Source organism: Sinocyclocheilus anshuiensis, unplaced genomic scaffold (assembly GCF_001515605.1).
Source record: "Sinocyclocheilus anshuiensis isolate Anshui unplaced genomic scaffold, SAMN03320099.WGS_v1.1 scaffold416, whole genome shotgun sequence".
Classification (NCBI taxonomy): Eukaryota; Metazoa; Chordata; class Actinopteri; order Cypriniformes; family Cyprinidae; genus Sinocyclocheilus; species Sinocyclocheilus anshuiensis.
The window spans coordinates 777,005-784,844 of NW_015554105.1; the positions used below are offsets into that span (position 1 = coordinate 777,005).

The 7,840-nt window shown below is 38.0% G+C and overlaps 1 pseudogene; it reads left to right on the top strand.

The window, feature by feature from the left end:
* The window catches only part of LOC107669684 (coiled-coil and C2 domain-containing protein 2A-like), a 31,968-nt pseudogene that overhangs the window by 23,547 nt on the left and 581 nt on the right, over positions 1–7,840 (top strand).

A 7,840-nucleotide genomic window follows, 5' to 3' on the forward strand; every position in this document is an offset into this window, starting at 1 on the left:
TACATTAATAATAGTATGTATTTATTTATGTTGAGAAATTACAGTTTCTTCTAATTTAGGTTTCTTTTTTTTTCATTGAGCTTGTCACAGTATATTCTGTGATGTGATGTAGCATTACAATTTGGCCAAAAATTAGATGTCTTAAAAGGCAGCATCAGCGGCGATTCTAAGATTTTCGTTTTAGGGGGGCTCAGCCCCCAATGAGGGTATAATAATAACAAATAATAGTAAACATATAAATAAAATAAAAAAAATGTTTGACTAATAGGATAAGGTGGTAAACTAAACTTATTACATTTTGCAACTTATTGTATTCCACTGTACTGCATAGATACATTTGAGTACTGAATAAGCCATACAAGTCTTCCTAAATACTGATCTCTCTCTCTCTCTCTCTCTCTCACACACACACACACACACACACACACGTTTACTTAGCTATCTAAATGGGGACATTCCATAGGCGTAATGGTTTTTATGCTGTACAAACTGTATATTCTATCACCCTACACCTAAACCCCTTACAGGAAACTTTCTGCATTTTACAATTTAAAAAAAAAATGTTGTTTACTTTATTTTTATACCAGTTTTACAAATGAGGACATTCCCAAAGGGAGGTTTTAGGAGATTTTGTGATGTTTAGCTCACTTTTGGGTACAAATTTGTCCCCAAGGGGGGCTGAGTAATCATTTTAGGGGTGCTATAGCCCCCTAAAAATGGCCTAGCGACGCCCATGGGCAGCATAATGCTCTTATCTAACTTTTAGAATAGCGTTCATGTTAGGAGTGCACCTATGATACAGGGATGCACCGAAACCAAATAATGTGCCAAACAGGAAATTTCTATGTAGTACACTTGTTCCTGTTTGCAATAATGCTGCTGTGCTGTTTATGGTGTAGTACAGCTGTACTGGGCAACGCTGGTAAAATGGCGCTACCCTCTCATGACGCTATGCTCTGCTCACATGATAATAACTGATAGTAATAGCTTTGTAGGACTATACATTATTTGGATAATTGAAAAAAATCAGTTAAATCTGATTCTGTTGTATAGAACTGAATAAAAATAATATATTGATATTTAATATATTTTCTGTCCAATTTTATTGTTTTACTTTCAATAAAAGTGTGGTTATTTTTTACTGGCTTGTATTTTTTAAATACTATATAATATAATATAATATTTTATATTATTTAATAAAATTATAAATAATTATTAAAAAGCATCTTTGGTTTCGGTTTTCGGCCAAGTGCATCCAGAATTTTCAGTTTCGGTTTCGGCCCAGAATTTTAATTTTGGTGCATCCCTAGTACCTTGAAATGCTGTCTAGGTAGGCAGCTAGGTTTTGATATAATGGTCAAATAAGTAAAAAAAAAAACTAATACTACACACATCATATCAAACTTAATCAGAAATGTTATTGTGATCACACTGAGTTGCAGTATTTGCATGGTGTGAGTTTCCCCTTTATCTCAGTGCTCCGAACGGAGACTACAGCTCCACCAGTCTGCAGTCGGTCAGAGATGAGGTCTTCATCAACATCTTCGATGAGGTCCTCTATGATGTGGTGGAGGTGAGAAGCATTCTGTGCCTTTGATGTGCTTATGAACCATTGCCAGAGCCATTTAAAACTTCCTGGTGTGATAATGACGTGACCTGTCTGCTTTAACTCCGTCAGGATGAGCGAGAGAGAGGGAACACTATTCACACCCGTATAGAGCGACGCTGGCTCGGCTCCCATCAAGATCCCCTTCAGCACCATCTACCTGCAGTCTCGGGCAAGATACTAAACACTAACACACTGTGTCTCATTCATGATTAAGCACATGACAGTTTCTACCTTTCCGTAGTGTTCAAGTATGAATGGAAATAATATGCTCTAAAATAATCCTGCTCCCCTCTGATAGGCTGACTGAATGTATCTCTTACATTTGATTGGCTGATTGTGATCTGTATATTGTATGTTTAGATTGATGGGACGTTTAAGGTGTCCACTCCTCCAGTGCTGCTGGGATACAGTAAGGAGCGCAGTTTGGGCAGTGAAGGTGGATATGACGCCGTCCGCAGCCTGAGTGAAGGAACCTTCCTCAGCCTCTTCATCACTATTGAACCCCAGCTGGTTCCCGGAGACACCATCAGAGAAAAGGTACAGCAGATAAATCTGCTTGATGATTATCAAGTGTTTTGTGAGGATAAGAAATTATTTCAGGTATTTTATATTTTATCTTCATAAACAAAAAACTTTTAGAAGTAAGTATTTTATTATTTTTTTGTTAAATGTTTTTTCGTTTTTGTCTCTGTTTTTTTTTTTTTTTTTTTTTTCAATAGATGAAGGAAGTAAAGGTAACATATTTGGAGTCTGAACCATGTTTATTTACAGTGAAAGTCTAGGGAGGAAAGCATTGTACCAGCAATACACACCTTTTTCAAAGTATCACCAAAACGCTTAAGCATTATATGCATTAGCAGCAGCATGCCAGTGTAATAAAATTGATTACTAAAGCCAGTAAACTGAGAGATTTTCACAGGATGCCAGAAAGATGCAAGGGACTGTTTACATGGAGAAAATCTGCTGACAGTAACCTAGACCTGTAGTCCTACCTCACAATATAAAAATATAAAAACTTTACAGCTTAAATACAACACATTTGATGTGGAAGAATGACTAAAAGCGCTTTAACAAATACACAAGATGCACATTTCTATTGTCTGGCCAGAATGTCTTGCCCCATAGACTTCAATTGTATGTGAGTGTATTACTGTAAACATGATTTTTGTTTGCTTTCACAAATGGAGAAACGAGTCTATATGGATTTCTGTGGTAATCGACAGCATCTGTGAGCATCCTAGAGCTTAACTCGCATTACCTAATTACTAGCTTAACCCAAAACATTCCTGTAAGTGTTGTCTGTTTAGTGGAGTTTTGTTTAGATCAGGTTTAAAATCTCTTCATGTCCAATTGACTGTTTATACACTTCCATTCAAAGGTTTGGAGTCAGAAAGTAATGAAATTCATCAAAAGTCACAGTAAAGATATAATGTATCAAACAATTCTACAATTCTATTTCAAATACATGCTGTTCTTTTAAACTTTATCAAATAGTCCTGAAAATATATATATTAATTTAAAATGTTAAATTTAAATGTATTTTAAATGTTGATAATAATCAGAAATGTTTCTTGAGCAGCAAATCAGCATATTAGAATGATTTCTGAAGATCATGTGACACTGAAGTAATGATGCTTTGATCACAGCAATAAATTACATTCTACCGTATATTACGTTAGAAAACACTTATTTTAGATTGTAATAATCTATCTGTATTTTGACCAAATAAATGCAACTTTGATGAGCAGAAGAGTCTTCTTTCAAAAACAGTAAAAAATCTTACTGAGCCCAAACTTTTCAGCTCAGTTTCTTAATATACAGTAAGGGAAACTTCAAAATAGCTCCCAGATCAGTGTAAAATCACTGTCTCATGACCTCTGACCTCTGTCTCCTCTCAGTGTGACTCTCAGGAAGGTGAGCGTTTGTTGATCGCGAGTGAAGTGTTCGAGAAGGAGGCCAGTCGGCGTTTCCCCGACCGACCCTGTCTCACTACCGTCATCGACATCAACGGCAAAACCATCTTCGTCACACGCTTCATACGGCCTCTGACCCCTCCGCAGGAGCTGCTAGACGTTTTCCCAAATGGCCCTCAGGAGACCGTGGTCCGTCCGCACACTGCTGGACACCAGCTCATCTGTGTGTGCTGTCATTGCGCTCATCCTCTCGTTCTATCTCTCCTCAGGAGTTGGTTGCGCGGTATGTGTCCCTCATTCCTTCCCTTCCAGACAGCGTGTCTTTTGCAGGGGTTTGTGACTTATGGAGCACGTGCGATGTGAGTAACCATGGACGTCTCTCTTGTTTCTTTGTTTTGTGTTATATATACTCATTTTTGTCTGATTTATGCTGTTTAAGCAATTCCTAGCATTGCTAGAGGGAGATGAGGAGGAGCATGTTGTGTTGCTCTGTAACTACTTCCTATCAATGGGGAAAAGGGCGTGGCTTATCATAGGCATCGCCATTCTTGAGGTGAGTGACAGGCCTCTTAGCCAATCACACTGCTTGAAGCACCTTCAAGACTGAAGGTGGCAGATCACAGATCTCTGCTGGTGATCAAACCTCAGTAGAAATCAGTGGAGATGGACATGAAAACACTGTATTTTTTTATGTGTCATTGTTTTAGGGCCCTACAGCGTACGTTTTGACGTATGAGCAGAACCGCTATCTGATCTGGAATCCCAGCACCGGGCAGCACTACGGACAATATGACACATTCTGCCCCCTTCAGACCATCGGCTGCCTGATCAGCTCAGATAACATTAGTAAATACGCATGCCAAAAAAAAAAATATTCAAACGTATCCCAATTACCATATCTGACTTCATATGTGTGCAAAAATACATTCTAAAACGGAAGTTCCGGTCCTAGATTCTGATTGGTTGAGCCGTGTTCGAAGCTGTTGTAAAGTACTCTACAAACATACACCTTTGTTTACGTTTGTGTGTTGCTCGGCAACCACTTTGTTGGAACCACAACTGTTTCTGAGGAACTACATTGTTTGGTGGAAGAATACTGTTTTTATTAATATCATTACACTTTATTTGCTCTGTTTTATTTTGTGAAACCTTACTACGTATATGGAATAACCGTTTTATAAAAGCAATAAGCCCCGTGAAGCCGTGGTTTACAGTGAATTTATAACAGCTAAGGGGGTTTTAACAACGCCCCTTAGCTGTTATAAATTTACTGTAAACCACGGCTTCTTGCAGCTTATTGCTTTATTTTACAATCAATTTAAAATACACAACCAGTCAAAAGTTTTGAATATTTAAGATCGTTTATACTTTTGAAACATTCTGCTCACCAAGGCTAAATTAATTTGATCAAAACTACAGTAAAAACATTAATATTGTGAAACATTATTACTATTTAAAATAACTGTTTACTATTTGAATATATTGTAAAATGTAATTTATTCCTGTGATCAAAGCTGAATTTTCAGTAGTGTAACCTACATCTCACAGTGTATGCGTGCACTCTCTGGGTGTGTTTTTGTTTGGTTTTTGCGGTATACTCGATAATGTCAAATCGCATATAGTTTAAACAATATTATCGTAGACGATACATATCGCACAGTCCTATTTTACTGTATTTTTGATCAAATAAATGTAGCCTTGATGAGCAGAAAATACTTTTTCAGATATATATAAAAAAATAATAATTTATCCAAAGTAGTCATGTGCTTTTTTGTGCACAAAAGTACAATTTCTGGCAAAGCTTGGCCTTTGTTTATGTGATATGATTTAAAAAAAAAAAAGTAAGATTATTTTATTGGTATTTATTTGTATATCTGTGTCCATGTTTCTCAGGTTTGGTTTAACATCCAGCCATACGCTGCACCTGTGAGAATGAGTTTTGACGTTTCTAAGCCAAATCTCTGGAAAGCGTTTTTCTCTCGATCGTTCCCTGATCCAGACCTCTCTAGTGTGCAGGTGAGGACGGCTCCACCAATCACAGGCCTCGAGTTAACAGGTCACCCTTTAATGCCCGGTTCAGACTACACGATTTTAGCCCGATTTTGCCACGATTTTCTTGACGTAGGGTCTCGTGGGGATTCGTAAAAGACAATGGGCGTCGGGACGCAAGATTCCATCGTTTCAGCTCGTGTAGTGTGTCATAGTGGATGACAACCGATTCCGCGTCTGCGATGCTTCACGACATCACGACAGAAACGATGAATGTTCGGGAAGCACCGTGTAGTCTGACATGTTTCTTGTCCACGACACGACAAGATTTCAGGAGTCAAAATCGTGAAATCTGACACAGTGACTATCGTGACCGACAAAAATATCGTGTAGTCTGAACCCGGCATTAGGATGCTTCACGACATCACGACAGAAAGACTAGCATGTTTAATTTTTTTCCCATCGTCCACGACGAGTTCTGTCACATTGGTGACGTTGACCAATAGCAGCACAGAAGCTCTTTCATACACAGGTTTCAAACATGGCAAAACGAAAGAGAGATGATGGTGCTGCTAGGTGTAATTATGAGATGGAGGAAAGGTTCGTGGAGCTGTGGCAACAGTACTCCTGCCTGTATGTGTCATCGAGGGACTACCACGACAGAACAAAGAAAGAAAAATGCTGGCGAACGATAGCGGAAGCGCTTCAGCAATGTTTACACTCTTGTTTTCGGAAGTCAGTCGCTAGTTCCGCCTTCTCGATGACATCACACGCATCGTTAAAGACGACACACGATGAATGTTCGGGAAGCACCGTGTAGTCTGACATGTTTCTTGTCCACGACACGACAAGATTTCAGGAGTCAAAATCGTGAAATCTGACACAGTGACTATCGTGACCGACAAATATATTGTGTAGTCTGAACCCGGCATAACTGAAGCTAGCTGAAGAATCCCAGTGATTCTGCTGGATCTTAAAAGGACTTTCGGAAGTAACGTCTAATCTGCAGCCTACTGCATCTCTACGTTACGTCAGTTCCTGCCGAAATTAGAGCTGAGCGGAGGACGAGAGGTGGCTGAGGAACATCGCCTCGAGCTGCAAAGCCTTCTGGGAGAATATAGGGTGAGTCTTCTGCTAGAAATCACACTTTACACAGGCTAATAGCTTGACATGCAGCACAAATGTCAGCTAATATAGCTGTTCTTAGGTCAAACATGCTCAACGAGATGAACAAGTTCTCCAATTTTCAATGGGACTGCAACTAACGAGTATTTTGTAATCGATTATCTGGTAGATTATTTCTTTGATTAATCGATTAATTAGATAAAAGCCCAATTTTATTTATTTTATTGACAAAAACACACAATTCCACATCCTGCCCAATGCTTTCTTGCATACAAATGTGCAAATTAAATGCCATGAAAAAATATGTAGTGATATATATATGTATATATCTGTCTATGCTATACATTATGTGCAAAAGAGTTTTAAAGCAAAAGGACAGTTTAAATTTCTACATTAAAATGAATATAATAATGAAGATAATAAAGACAAAAAACACAATAACACAGATCTACCAGATCTGGAAGTCGGATCAAGCCAAGTGCATTATAGCTGTTGAAAAAAAAAAAACGCCTTCCTACTCCATAGTAGGGGTTGCACCGACTAATCGACTAGTCGACTTCAATGCTCTGCCATGATGCTTTAAGCTTGATTTCGACTAGTCGCTGATCCTATAGACCAATTCAGAGTAGACGTCACAGTTACGTCACTTGCAGCTGCGCGCGCATAGTGGTTGCAGAAAAACACTGGGAACAAGTGGAGGTAAATGGGTAAAATCCATGGAATAAAAGAAAAAAATATTTTTGTACCTTTTGATGTCAAGATCGGAATGCAAATAATTTTTATAGAATACTGTCGTCAAAGATGCCATTTGAAGCTAAACGCAAACGTTTAAATGGACATACTATGGATGAAAACTGCTATGATTACTCTACTTTTAAAGCATAAATTCGATTTAAACAATAGGTCTACATAATATTCACATATGCTGTTCATAGGGGACGTATTGTATTAGCCCTACAGTTACAGCATGAAATATTATTTAAACCTTACTATTAGAAATATTATTTAAACCTTACTATTAACATTTTTACATAACATTTATTTATTTTATCCGTTCTAATCTAATGCACTGCTGTAATGTAATGTACACACATAGGCTACAGACAGTAGCTCGTACAGTTCATCACGCGCACAGAATCATTCAGCGCAGAAATGTATTGTCAACACTGTTCTGTGATTTCTCAATAAAATAGCTTAGAAACTG